We start from the raw sequence: 16,061 nt of genomic DNA, 5'->3' as shown, positions 1-16,061 counted from the left end.
ATTTTTGTTTTATTTCAGTTTAATTCTCAGTTTGTCTTCTCTTTTTTTTATTTTTCTTATTACGCGTATTACTTTTTAATTCTTTTTTCTATTTTCTTATTTCTTATATATATATATCATTGAGATTTTAATCATTACAATTTAAATTTCATTTCATTTCCGGCTCCCTTGTATCTGTTGCAGAATCGTCGGCTGTGTCCGTTTCAGAATTTTCACCATCAGAAGATTTTTCAATGTTCGCCATTTCGAGCTATGGAATGGTATGTTAGTGTATAATGTGGGGGTACTGTACTTTCATTCCATCTGTATAAATGGATGTTCACGAATATCCGTGTATGCTATTTTACAATATTATTTTTAAAACCAGTGGAAATATCGTATCTATGCTAAAAAAAAGTTTAAAAATTTTACTTCAACCTAGTATCGAACTCCAGACCTCGGATGTCATACCTAGCAGCCTAACGTGTTGCGCTAATACAGTACCTTGTTCCTTGAGTCTCAGTTTGAGATACTAATCCATATCGTCTATAGTCCATTTTATTTGACCTGGCGGGGCGGAGTTAATCTCTGACATATGCAAATAATAGTAATCTCAAAAAATGAGCAAAAATAGGTAGAGCAATATAATTGTTTCATTCCGTAATCTTTGGTAAACCAACGACTACAATTCAACGCTACATTGGTTACATGCGATATATACCCTGCACAAAAATGTAGTAGACCGTCGCGGAACCACGCCCCGCCAGGTCAAATAAAATGCACTATATGCGTGATTTATCTAAACTGGTAGATAAAAGGTCGAATGCGTTTGTATACAAATATCAAACTATCGTTCGATTACTGTAAGTACAATTATAACATATATCTGTAATATCTGAAAATAACGGAACGGTAATTATGCGTGACAAATTACGACTGAAGTGTTATACAAAATGTCTATTCAAAAGCTTTTGGGTTGAAAATGTAACTCTTTGTCGATTTTTCAATCAAAATAATATCTATTGTTGACATTGTATTATATTTTTGTCATAGAAATGTGCCCTTTTTAACCGTAAGCTTAGACGCATGAATATGATTGCAATATTTCACATGTTAAGGATTATTACAAAATATTAAAAGCAATCAAATAGTAGGATTATAAAATAAATTGCAAAACTAAATTGTTACAAAACTATAAAAGCAACAGGTAAATTTCAATGCACTTTAAATCAACTGAGCTGATGTGCCTGATATCGATATTTGGCACGCTTCCGGCGATATCAGGTACACTTCCATGTGCGCAAATCATCCAAATTGTATACTTCCACTGATAGGATGACAAATATCTACAAACAATTATTGTACAAAAGAAAAAGTGGTAAATAAACATTTGAACGATGAAACTCGGTAAATTAGACGATAAACCTCAAACCGGACGTCATGCGGCAATTTGACGTCTTAATTCACATAATGTTCTCTTACCGGACCCGCATCTGCCGTTGTTTTTCACAGGATAAAAATAAGCTTGAAACTTCCATTTTGTGGCAATGAGATCGTGCCATGTAAGAATTATTAATAATATTATTATTAATCCACAGTTTCTCCGTTACAATTTGGACTAGGTTGTCAGGAATATTTTTGATGATGCTGACTTCGCTTTTCAGTGGCTGTTCTATAACCCGCAACTAGTAAATAATATTTAATCTGGATATTGCATAGAATGCTCTCTAAAAATCGTTTTCAACCATAACAAAGTTCCTGTAACAACCCTTTGGGATCTTTCAAAATAAACAAGAGGGCCATAATGCAGGCCCGTAGCCAGAGGTAAAAATATAGGAAGGCATTTGATAGGGGGCCCGTGGGCATGCTCCCCTGGATTTTTTTTTCGAGGGTGCCATTTCGTGCATTTTTCTGCATTTCAAACATGATTTTGTTACTTTTAAGATACCGATTTCGGAAAAAATAAATGACGTTAAAAGATTCGCATACATTTTACTTAATATAGATCTACAGAAAAATAAGAGTTTTGAAATAGCCAACGTATTTGCGATTATTGTCACTCTAAAACGCTAGTTTAAAGGCATATGGTCATGTTTGCTTGGTTCTTACATCTTCAGTTGAGTAAATGTATATATGTTCATGTATAAACTTTTTAGCATGGCTGACGTGAAACGAAAATTTGAAAGAAGCAACACAGTTTATGCATATACAACTACAATACAGAAACCTAATACAAAATCAATGTACTTAGTACATAATATATTTTGTCAATCTTCTTAAAATACTATTACATTTTTGAAAATCAGCACTTGGATAAATAGTGTGTATAACATGTCAGATCTAAAAGATCAAATGTTGTCATAGAGTTATACTTATAAGTCAATCAAAATCTAAAATGTCAAACATTTATATAAAAAAAGTATAAACGGGAAGATTCCATACTTACGAACAATTAATAAGTGTATCTGATATAAGTTCTTAACTTTTAAGTGACCATATATTTTTGAGAGAAATCTTATAACGAAGTTTTCAAATGCTGTACGTAGATCTATAATCGTGACTTTTTAGAAATGATATGTTCAAAGGCGCGTTAAGAACAAAACCTCATGATTGCAAGACTTCATTCTGTTGTAATGTCAAAATGAATCAATTTAGAAAATATATCAACATTAAGTCAGATAAGCGCCCCGTTTTATTTAGGTATGCATAACATAAAACTTCTTTCGCAAGAACATTAACCAACTGACAGCGACAGTGTAAGCTGGAATATAAACTAACGGGCGCATAGGTTGTGCGAAATCTATGCTATATAGCATGGCCGTAGCGACTATTGAGGCAACCGAGGCACTTGCACTTGCCTCGGTCATTTTTCTGCCGCATTTGCCTCGGTAGTTTTTTTTATTATCTTTAGTCTCCATCTTTCAGTTTGCCTCAGCTGTATGAATTACCAGGCTTTTCGGTAGTGTCTAATCTAGGTTTAGTAATATGTGTCACATCCGATATAGCTCCCTTCGGATATAGCTCCTCGGGGAGCTATATTCGGGGCACCTTTTCGTATTCTCCGTATATATCTCCGTATATAGCTCCCTTGCTTAAACTGGAGCTATAAAAGGAACACCTGTAGCTTTGTTCCGTATAATTATAGCTCCTCAGGGTTTTTATGCAACATGGACCACGTGGCTTATTTTGGACATTTCGTTATGTCGCATTTTTAAAGACTAAATAGTGTCAAATATTTCAAACATGATGCCTTAATTCTGATGCAAGGGTCATAACTAGTACTAAACCACTATTTGCCTGTCAACATTTCTGAACAGTCTTGGAACTTTGGGGCAACTACCTTATTTCGTCAAGTCCGACAAAAAAAACTAAAATCTTCAGTTACACCTAATTAACATTTGTTCCAAATTTGATAATTCTGTCACATAGTACAGAAGATGAGTGCCTGTCACAGTATGATCAAGTATGTATTTGGACTCAAGGTCATATTTGCTAGACCAGATACAAAATTTTAAACCCATGTTTCTAACTTAAATTGCCAGTTATTATTTTCTTGTACAGGTTGGCGATTCTTGGTCTAACAATATCCGTTTTCGGGGCTGTATACCTACGCACTCTCGCTCTCTAGCTCGTACTTACGAATGCCACGAGAAATAAAATTGATAAATCCCCACCTGTCTCCCAAGTAATGTGGAAAATCGTATACCAAAATGACACTCTGCCAAATATTCATGTTTTTTATTACTCGAACAGTACTGTTATAGTATTCTATTTTTTCCATGTATAAGGAGTCATATTCGGGTTTGTCGTATACAGCTCCTCTGTCCCAAGGAGCTATATACGAAAACGTGTGCCGAATACAGCTCCCCGGGAAGCTATATCCGAAGGGAGCTATATGCGGTGTGACAAATATGTCTTCAATTTTCATTTTCGAATAGGGTTGTTATATACAGCGTAAAAACACGATACGACGCTATAATTATGTGGTATTTGTGAGATATTTCAGTATCGTACTTCAGTTGGTGCGCGCATTTCAGATATCTTACTGCAAATGGTCTCATATTATAGAGATAGTAATTTATTTCAAGTGTCCTCTCTTTCCCCTCATATTATAGTATTGGATATAAGAAAACTGTGAGCTTACTTAAAATGTTAGAGGGAAAGGAGAAAGACAGAATAACAATGTGTTATCAACACATGCACTGACATATTTCTATTTCTTTCTTTTTGTTTAAAGAAAATAATATATATATATATATATATATATATATATATATATATATATATATATATATATATATATATATATATATATATATATATATATATATATATATATATATAAATATATCCAAAACTTCAGACTGGATAGCTACTTTACACCTAGGCTACGCTCATGAACATCTGACTCCATCATGCATGTCCAGTAAACAACTGACCAAGTGGCTTATCATAATCGGGGCACATAGAGGGCACTTGAAATAGTAATCTATTTCAAGTGTCCTCTCTTTCCCCTCATATTATAGTATTGGATATAAGAAAACTATGAATTTCCTTTATAATGACAGTGTAACATTCATCCTATATTACAACCTTCTCTTGTCCTTCCTATATATCCAATACTCATAAAAAGCAAGTCTTACAATCAAGTGTGTAACTGCATGCCTCAGTTTAAGTTGTATACTACATAAAATTCATATATTCATTGAATACATAATTGTATGAGCTACCAGTATATTAAAAATGTGCTAATTTTGTGGAATTAACACATTTGTAAATTAATGGTAGATACTTGGTATGTGAATGATATTCATTTATCCTTTAAATAACTTTTGTACTGTGATTTATTATGTAACATTCTTACAATAAGCAAACATTGTCTGTTTAATAAGTTATCATTTGCCATCAGCTAAGTCATTCATCTCTTGCAGAATTACAGTACAAAGTTAAATAAATATATTCCATATCTATTTGTTTATCACTTGTCACGTAATCTTTAATCAAATATGTGATAATCTCTTACAATCAGCGAAAATCTTTTCAGTTCCCATGATAGATAAACGAGTGTTTATTTCCAGAAACAACAGTGAGCCAACTCTTCAAAATCATATTAACTGATGGTAGTTCAATGCTAAAACTTGAATTGAGCATGGCAGCAACAGTATATATTCTATACAAGGTCACACTTATCGTCACCGCAATGAAGGTCCCAAAAAAGACTTCCCTTGTTTTGTTTTCTTCTGACAATGAATTGGACTACTTCATTCTTCCATTCCGTGTGTTTATAGGTCCACCATTTGAACACTATCAATAATGATTCACAAATAATAAACCCTTTCACCAAAACAGCAAGTCAAAATCAGTTTTATTTACGTGATATTCGATAAAAATCACCCATAACTAAATAACATTTGTTTCAAATGAGATCAGGCGCACTTTGCACAAAAAGTAATTTGCGCAAGAAATATAACGTATAACATTTGTTTTCAAATAAGATCACGTGCACTTTTGCACAAGAAATCTCACTAAAATATTTGCTTTCAAATACGATCACGTGCACTTTGCACAAGAATTCTAAATAAAACATTTGTTTTTAAATATGATCGTGTGCACTTTTGCACATGAAATATAACTAAAATATTTGTTTTCAAATACGATCGTGTGCACTTTGCACAAGAATTCTAACTAAAACACTTGTTTTCAAATATGATCGCGTGCACTTTTGCACAAGAAATATAACTAATAACATTTCTTTTCAAATAAGATCACGTGCACTTTTGCACAATAAATATAACTACTAACATTGTTCTTAAATAAGATCACGTGCACTTTTGCACAAGAAAACTAACTAAAACATTGTTCTTAAATAAGATCGCGTGCACTTTTACGCAAGAAATATAACTAATAACATTGGTTTTCAAATAAGATCACGTGCATTTTCGCACAAGAAATATATCTAATAACATTTATGTTCAAACAAGATCACGTGCACTTTTGCACAAGAAATCTAACTGTTAACATTTATTTTCAAATAAGATCACGTGCACCTTTGCACAAAAAATATAAATAAATAATATTTGTTTCAAATAAGATTACGCGCACCTTTGCACAAAAAGTAATTTGCACAAGAAATGTAACTAATAACATTTGTTTTCAAATACGATCACGTGTACTTTGTATAAGAATTCTAAGAAAAACATTTGTTTTCAAACATGATCGCGTGTACTCTGCACAAGTAATATAACTACTAATATTCTTCTTAAATAAGATCACGTGCAATTTTGCACAAGAAATCTACTTAAAACATTTGTTTTCAAAAACAATCACGTGCATTGTGCCCAAGAATTCTAACTAAAGCATTTGTTTTCAAATATGATCGCGTGCACTTTGCACAAGAAATATAATTAATGACATTTGTTTTCAAATAATATCAAATGCACTTTGCATAAAAATATAACTAATAACCTTTGTTTTCAAATAAGATCACGTGCATTTTCGCACAAGAAGTATATCTATTAACATTTGTTTTCAAACAAAATCACGTGCATCTTTGCACAAGAACTATAACTAATACAACTTCTAATAAGATCTTGTGCTCCTTTGTATAAGAAATCTAACTTAACATTTCTTTTTAAATAAGATCACGTGCACTTTTTGCACAAGAAATATATCAAATAACATTTACTTTCAAACAAGATCACGAAAACGTTCGCACAAGAAAATAGCTATGTTTTCAAACAAGATCACGAGCACCTTTGTACAAGAATTATAACTGATAAAAATTGTTTTTAAATAAGTTCATGCTCATCTTTGCACAATAACTATACCTAATAACATTTGTTTTCAAACAAGATCACGTGCATCTTTGCAAAAGTCATATAACTACTAGCATTTGTTCTCAAATAAGATCGTGTGTACCTTTGCATAAGAAATAAAACTTATAACATTTGTTTCCAAATAAGATCGTGTGCATTTTCGCACAAGAATATATCTAATAACGTTTGTTTTCAAATAGGATCACGTGCATTTTTTGCACAAGAAATAAAACTAATGCAACTGTTTTCAAATAAAATCACGTGCTCCTTTGTACAAGAAATCTAGCTAAAACATTTGTTTTCAAACAAGATCACGTGCACTATTTGCACAAGAAATATATCTAATAACATATGTTTTCAAACAAGATCACGAGCACCTTTGTACAAGAAATATAACTATTAACATTTGTTTTCAAATAAGATCACGTGCATTATTGCACAAAAAATGATAGGATCACGAAAACCATTGTACATATAATTAAGCAATGTTTGCCCCAAACAAAAGCAGTTATATATCAGTGCACTTGAAATTTGTTTTCAGATATGAACACGTACATCATAGCACAAGAATTATGATCAGGCTCATCTTTGCCCAAGAAATGTAACTGAAAAACATTTGTATGAAAGTAAGATCACATGCAACACTGCACAATAAATTTGAAATTGATTTTTGTTGTTTCGCAGATATGGTCACGTGCATCATTGCACAAACATTTACAAACAATATCATGTGTACCATTACCCAAGAAATTTGCTACTGCGAAATTAGTTCTTATCTTTCTTTCTATGCAAACAGCTGTCCCTGAGTTATGTCATTAAGCTTTGATTTACTTGATCCTTGTTTGTTTATGCAAGTAGCTCTGACTGTATTATCTGTAAATATCAAGCATATCTTTACAAAAAGACTGTAATGCTATTAAAAACTGCCAAACTGCCCTAAGCTCTAGGTGGTTCCTGTTTATATCCCATCGACAATTTCATTACAGTAGTCCAACCATCTAGGGAAGATTCTGTGAAAAGTGCTATGTTGTAATCATTTGCAATCACAAGTTTCTCATAGGAAGGCAGATTACTTTTCCACCATTTGATATCTTCTCTACATATGTTGGTCAACTGCATTCTTGAATCACAGTTCCATTTATTGACCTACAGCATATCGTTCCGTAAGATGTCTAAGCGTTTGTAAAAATACTGTAGCATGGGATACTGCAGGGACAGCAAATGTTTCAGCAAAAACCCAACTATTTTCTGCATTGTTCGCCACATTTACGCTTCAAAAAGCATCTTTAAGATTGTAGCTTGCTAAGTATAAAAATGGTTTCTTCAGTAAAATAGCAGATTTGAGCGTTTCCATTTTAAAATGTTTTGAATCAATATATTCATTTAATCTTATAGAATAGAACTAAACCGTCTTTTTTATACCTGATAAACACATTTGAATATCTAAAATCCGGAGTTTTTTTTCTTTGTTGATTTTTTTTTAATACATGATATTGTGCATCATTTCGCCAAGATTCTGTCATTGATACTTTTCCCTGTCAAATAAGATCTCCTTGCACGAAAAAATATGATCACGTGCATCCTTGCACAAGAAATTTATAACTGAAAAACATCATTTTCCAAACGTGACCACGCGTATAACTCACAAACATTAATTCAGAAAGTTTATCTTTATTTCTTTTTTATTTTCAAAAAATTCATCACGTGCGTAATTGCACAAAACATATGCTATTGAAATTTTATTCCTTTTAATACTTCCTATCACGTGTTTCCATGCTGACAAAACCATACCACGGAATTTAATTGATTTATTTTATCTTTTGCACCCATAACATAATTAATATTTTTGGTATTTTGGCATCTTAGCACAAATAACTACAGCAACACAACAAGCACTGTCAACAGTTTTGAGTCCTCAACAAAACACCTAAATACACATGTCCCTTCATCACTTTTACTTGTTTATCATTCACTTGCAACTGTAACACCGTCTTTCAGGCAACGATTCAATTAAATACGTAAATCACCTCAGACTGCCATTAACATTATATACCACCAGCTACACGTGCGACAACACAAATAAACTTCACGGTTTTGATCGCCACATAGCATTCTTTATTTTTCGTTGTTAAAAAAAAACTTTAAAAAACTATTTTCAGTACAAAATAATACCATTTACCTGTGCCAGTAGCACTACCAACGTTCGTGACTCAAAGCCTAATTCTAGTCGCATACTATAGTAACATTTTGTACAATTTCTACTAGTTGCAGTGTACATTCAGACTATTTTCTAACATATAACAAATAATTTCTCAATTTATTTATATTTCAGTAACAAAACAATGGATACGCTTCCAGTAAATATAACAGAAACTATGAGGGAACAACTCAAGTTAACAGTCTATCATGGCAACAAACTCTTATTAATACATTGATCTACCAGTTATATGTGCTAGTTCATGAAATTGAATATACACGTATATTATTTACACTATAACTTACATTGTCTATCACTGTGATTATATCTCGTCGACACTGCACATCACAGCACGTGCATTTCACTTTTACGATTTCCGAGTTATTTAAACATTTGTGCATTAGACTACTTTCAAAACACCAACTGAAAAACCAAACATAACAATTCAGTTCTGACAAATAAAAGAAATATTTGATCTCAGACCTCTCGTCACTTTACTCTCATATATTACAATTTTTAATCACTAATCTTTAGCATCTCATATTAGTCTGGTTGCAATAATGAAGAAAATAAACATACCGATTCGATCCACTTTTCCTTATTCCTATCACCTCTCATCGTCTACCTTACCTTTTACTTTTCTATACATATTTAATACATACATGTTTAATTTCATCACTATGTTTATATGTATCCATTGTTACTCCTTTGAAATCAAGAAAAGAGAGACAACGTATTATTGTCTAAGACAATTGTTATGTCTAACATTAAATTGTATCAGCTACATTAACAACGATGCTGCTGCATGCATGTCCAGTAAACAACTGACCAAGTGGCTTATCATAATTGGGGCACATAGAGGGCACTTGAAATAGTACCAAAATTTTAAATTATGAAAAGCGATTGAAATATTCATGTTGCTTGCTTATATATAATATACAAGACCAAAAAATCTTGAATTGATCATTTTGAGCATGTTGTTTTAATGTTTTTTTAATTTCCATGTAGCCGCTCCTGCAGATAGTAATCTATTTCAAGTGTCCTCTCTTTCCCCTCATATTATAGTATTGGATATAAGAAAAAACTGTGAGCTTTCTTAAAATGTTAGAGGGAAAGGAGAAAGACACAATAACAATGTGTTATCAAGACATGCACTGACATATTTCTATTTCTTTCTTTCTTTTTTTTTTAAAGAAAAAACATATATATATATATATCCAAAACTTCAACATAGGCTGGATAGCTACTTTACACCTATGCTACGCTCATGAACATCTGACTTCATCATGCATGTCCAGTAAACAACTGACCAAGTGGCTTATCATAATCGGGGCACATAGAGGGCACTTGAAATAGTAATCTATTTCAAGTGTCCTCTCTTTCCCCTCATATTATAGTATTGGATATAAGAAAACTGTGAATTCCCTTTACAATGACAGTGCAACATTCATCCTACATTACAACCCTCCCTTGACCCTCCTATACATCCAATACTCACAAAAAGCAAGTCCCACAATCAAGTGTACAACCGCATGCCCCAGTACAAGTTGCATACCACATAAAACTCATATATTCATTGAATACACAACTGTATGAGCTACCAATACATCAAAAATGTGCTAATTTTGCAGATCCAACACATTTGTAAATTAATGGTAGACACCTGGTATGTGAATGATATTCATCTATCCTTTAAATAACTTTTGTACTGTGATTTATTATGTAACATTCTTACAATAAGCAAACATTGTCTGTTTAATAAGTTATCATTTGCCATCAGCTAAGTCATTCATCTCTTGCAGAATTACAGTACAAAGTTAAATAAATATATTCTATATCTATCTGTTTATCACTTGTCACGTAATCTTTGATCAAATATGTGATAATCTCTTACAATCAGCCAAAATCATTTCAGTTCCCATGATAGATAAACGAGTGTTTATTTCCTGAAACAACAGTAAACCATATTAACTGATGGTAGTTAGTTCAATGCTAAAACTTGAATTGAGCATGGCAGCAACAGTATATATTCTATACAAGGTCACACTTATCATCACCGCAATGAAGGTCCCAAATAAGACTTCCCTTGTTTTGTTTTCTTCTGACAATGAATTGGACTACTTCATTCTTCCATTCCGTGTGTTTACAGGTCCACCATTAGAACACTATCAATAATGATTCACAAATAATAAACCCTTTCACCAAAACAGCAAGTCAAAATCAGTTTTATTTAATAAGTGATATTCGATAAAAATCACCCATATAATTTCGATTACATCAAAGCAATATAACTCCCATTAACGCTCCCTCTAGAGCCTTGGATGAAAACAAATGCTAAGCCGATGGCCCAGAAGTACCGTGACTAAATTTATAGCCTGGCTGGTTTTTTAAACATGTCGAATATTCACTGTTAATCCCAGAAATTCTTCAAATGAAGGTTTTCTATTTGAACTTCTAAAAATTTAACAAAAGTGTCAATGGACCCGTAACTTAGGCTGTCCTTACAACATACATACTGACTGTTAAGTATACTGCATATGTTTTGTCAGATAAATAGCAAGTTTCTCACATCACACAGAAGAAATCAACTGAATGAAATCATTATAATTCTGACTATAAAAATATGAAATTGTTCATCATTTGACTAAAAAACATGAATATTCTCAATTGAATGCCACCTCTTATTAATCTTAATTTTATGAAAGACAGCACCAGCATAAAAGAACATTCTTTAAATGCTTTATACACAATTATACACAATTGAGAATATTCATGTTTTTTAGTCAAATGATGAACAATTTCATATTTTTATAGTCAGAATTATAATGATTTCATTCAGTTGTTTTCTTGGTAATGTTATACACTTGTTATTTTGAACTTTGGTCTCCAACATCTGAGACTGTAAATGAACATTGATTTCAACTATTTTATAACGGATATTGTCATACAGTCACAATCACAATGAATATACCAGAGACTGGAATCATATACCATCAACAAGTGCAACCACGTAATGGTTATCTTAACCTGGGAATATTCTACATCAACCAAACTGATCATTTTTAATCCGGTCATGTTTATACAGCTGCAATACTTTATACACAGATTGGTTGCATCTTGAAACAGGATACTTTCCCAGGCCATTTATCACAAGTCATATGTCTTTAAAGCATCATATCTTGCCCATACTCCTTGTACACAAATATTTAGCAAACTTGATTCGACCCCAGATCCTTGCTAAATGGTGCATTCTTACCACTGTACTTACAATATCACACACTTCTTACTTAAATGTATATGTATAAACTATGAATCACTATGTATATCCTCAAACAAGACATTTAAATTTTACCACTTGAACTCAGCAAAATCCAACCCCTGTGATTGAAAATTTTGCCTCAAATCTCCTATTTCTATAATGTGCATCCCGGACAAGGAAATGTTACCAAAAGCTCTCCCTGCAACATCCTTTCACAAAAATATTCAAAGGAATTTTAGTTTTTCACGTGCATCTCTGCACAATATATTCACCACAGAATTGCTTCTCCCCAGTTTCTAACACTTTCACAAGAACTTTCCTGTGCATACTTTCCCTACACTATTAAATCATGTGCAGATAATGTAAAACTGGCTGATACCCGTTTTTCCGGGTTTTTTTTTTTTTTTTTTTTTATTGACAAATATGATCATGTCCGCCACCGCATAAGAAATTTGCAAACGAAAACTCGTCTTTCCACGAAAACCGTACATCATTAAACATCATTGTGAATCATTGATAGAAAATATGTAACTGAAAATTCGTCTTAACAAATTTGATTACTATTGCGCAAGAACTTTGCACAAATGATCACTTGCATCATTTTACAAGAAACCAGTACCGAAAACCCTTTTTGGCAAGCTTAATCACGCCCATCGCCGCATAAGAAACCCTTGACTGAAAAGATGTAATTCCGATAAAATATATTACTGTGCAAAAAAAACACAAAAAAAAACTCGATCACATGCGCTATTTCACAAGAAATTTCTTACTGAAAATTATTTTCCTTTCAAATATGATCACGTGCATCATTGCACAATGAATTTCTAATTCAGAATTTATTTCCTGTAAATATTATCATGAGCATAATTGCACAAAATTGTTTCTTTTTGCACAAGTATTCTGTTTTCAAACACGACCACGTTTGTCATTCTAAAAGAAATTTGATCCCGTGTTCATCATTGCAAAAGAAGTTTGTTATTGATTTTTTTTCAAATATGACAATGACACATTCACGTGCATCATAACACAAAATATCTGTCGCCGAGAAAATTGTTTTTCTGATTTTTTGTTCTTAGTATTTTTGTTGTTTTCTTTTATCACCATGCATCATATCACCAGGAATTCAACACTGATTTTTCTTTTCAAGTAAGATATCTTACATCTTTGCACAAGAGATATGATTACGTGCATCATTGCACTAGAAATATGATCACGTGCATCTTTGCACAAGACATTTGTAAACGAGAAAAAAAAAACGTTTTCTTTGAAATAACACCATATGCAACATTGCAACAAAATCTTGGTCGCTGCAAGTTCAACGTTTGCATTCACCTCCATGTTCAGCGTTGCACAAATAACCTGCAACTGAAAATTCATTGTTTTGTTGCAAATGTAATGACGTCTTTCACTGTAACAGACAGAAATCTGCAGCCAAATTCTCGTTTGCTTTTTATTTATTTATTATTTTAAGATATGATCACGTTTTCCATTAAAGTAGACATATGGCCACGTCCATCGCTTCACCAGACATCTGCAACCATTAATCTGCAAACAAGACCACGCGTACCACTGCACTTGATTTTTATTTTTTTTGCACGTGCATGATTGCACACAATAGTAATTTTTTGTTTCCAAATTTGCATCCTGGCACATGAAAGATGATCGCACTTATCATTATACACAAGAACATTTACCGAAAAATGTTTGTTTTCAAATACGATAACGTGCCCTTTTGCACAAGAAATCTAACTAAGACATTTGTTTTTAAATACGATAACGTGCACTTTTGCACAAGAAATCTAACTGAAACATTTGTTTTCAAATACGATCACGTGCACTTTTGCACAAGAAATCTAACTAAAACATTTGTTTTCAAATACGATCACGTGCACTTTTGCACAAGAAATCTTACTAAAACATTTGTTTTCAAATACGACCAAATGCACTTTTGCACAAGAAATCTAACTAAAACATTAGTTTTCAAATACGATCACGTGCACTTTTGCACAAGAAATCTAACTAAAATATTTGTTTTCAAATACGATAACGTGCCCTTTTGCACAAGAAATCTAACTAAAACATTTGTTTTCAAATACGATCACGTGCACTTTTGCACAAGAAATCTAACTAAAACATTTGTTTTCAAATACGATAACGTGCCCTTTTGTACAAGAAATCTAACTAAAACATTTGTTTTCAAACACGATCACGTGCACTTTTGCACAAGAAATCTAACTAAAACATTTGTTTTCAAATACGATCACATGCACTTTTGCACAAGAAATCTATCTTATAACGTTTGTTTTCAAATACGATCACGTGCACATTTGCACAAAAAAGATCTAAGTAATAACATTTGTTTTCATTACACACAAGAACAGTTACCGAAAAAGGTTTGTTTTCAAATAAGATCACGTGCACTTTTGCACAAGAAATCTAACTATTAACATTCGTTTCCAAATAAGATTTTGTGCATCTTTGCACAAAATGTAATTTTCACAAGAAAATATAATTAATAACATTTGTTTTCAAATCAGATCACGTGCACCTTTGCACAAAAAATATAACAAAATAACATTTGTTTCAAATGAGATCATGCGCACCTTTGCACAAAATGTAATTTTCACAAGAAAATATAATTAATAACATTTGTTTTTAAATCAGATCACGTGCACCTATGCACAAAAATATAACTAAATGACATTTGTTTCAAATAAGATCAGTCGCACTTTGCACAAGAAATATAACTAATAACATTTGTTTTCAAATAAGATCACGTGCACTTTAGCACAAGAAATCTAACTAAAATATTTGTTTTCAAATACGCTCACATGCACTTTTGCACAAGAAATATATCTAAAATATTTGTTTTCAAATACGATCACGTGCACGTTGCACAAGAATTCTAACTAAAACATTTGTTTTCAAATACGATCGTGTGCACACCTTTGCGCAAGAAATATAACTAAAATATTTGTTTTCAAATACGATCACGTGCACTTTGCACAAGAATTCTAACTAAAACCTTTGTTTTCAAATATGATCGCGTGCACTTTTGCACAAGAAATATAACTAATAACATTTCTTTTCAAATAAGATCGCGTGCACTTTATGCAAAAAATATAACTAATAACATTTGTTTTCAAATAAGATCACGTGCATTTTCGCACAAGAAATATATCTAATAACATTTATGTTCAAACAAGATCACGTGCACTCTTACACAAAAAATCTAACTGTTAACATTTATTTTCAAATAAGATCACGCGCACCTTTGCACAAAAAGTAATTTGCACAAGAAATGTAACTAATAACATTTGTTTTCAAATACGATCACGTGTACTTTGTGTAAGAATTCTAAGAAAACCGTTTGTTTTCAAATATGATCGCGTGTACTCTGCACAGGTAATATAACGACTAACATTGTTCTTAAATAAAATCACGTGCACTTTGCACAAGAAATCTAACTAAAACATTTGTTTTCAAAAACGATCACTTGCATTGTGCACAAGAATTCTTACTAAAACATTTGTTTTCAAATAAGATCACGTGCACTTTTGCACAAGAAATCTAACTTAAACATTTGTTTTCAAAAACGATCACTTGCATTGTGCACAAGAATTCTTACTAAAACATTTGTTTTCAAAACAGATCACGTGCACTTTTGCACAAGAAATCTAACTAAAACATTTGTTTTCAAAAACGATCACTTGCATTGTGCACAAGAATTCTTACTAAAACATTTGTTTTCAAATATGATCGCGTGCACTTTGCACAAGAAATATAACTAATGACATTTGTTTTTAAATAA

Source organism: Mercenaria mercenaria, unplaced genomic scaffold (assembly GCF_021730395.1).
Source record: "Mercenaria mercenaria strain notata unplaced genomic scaffold, MADL_Memer_1 contig_2830, whole genome shotgun sequence".
In the NCBI taxonomy this organism is placed as follows: domain Eukaryota; kingdom Metazoa; phylum Mollusca; class Bivalvia; order Venerida; family Veneridae; genus Mercenaria; species Mercenaria mercenaria.
The sequence above is the reverse complement of the archived record's forward strand: the minus strand, read 5'-3'. Positions refer to the sequence as shown.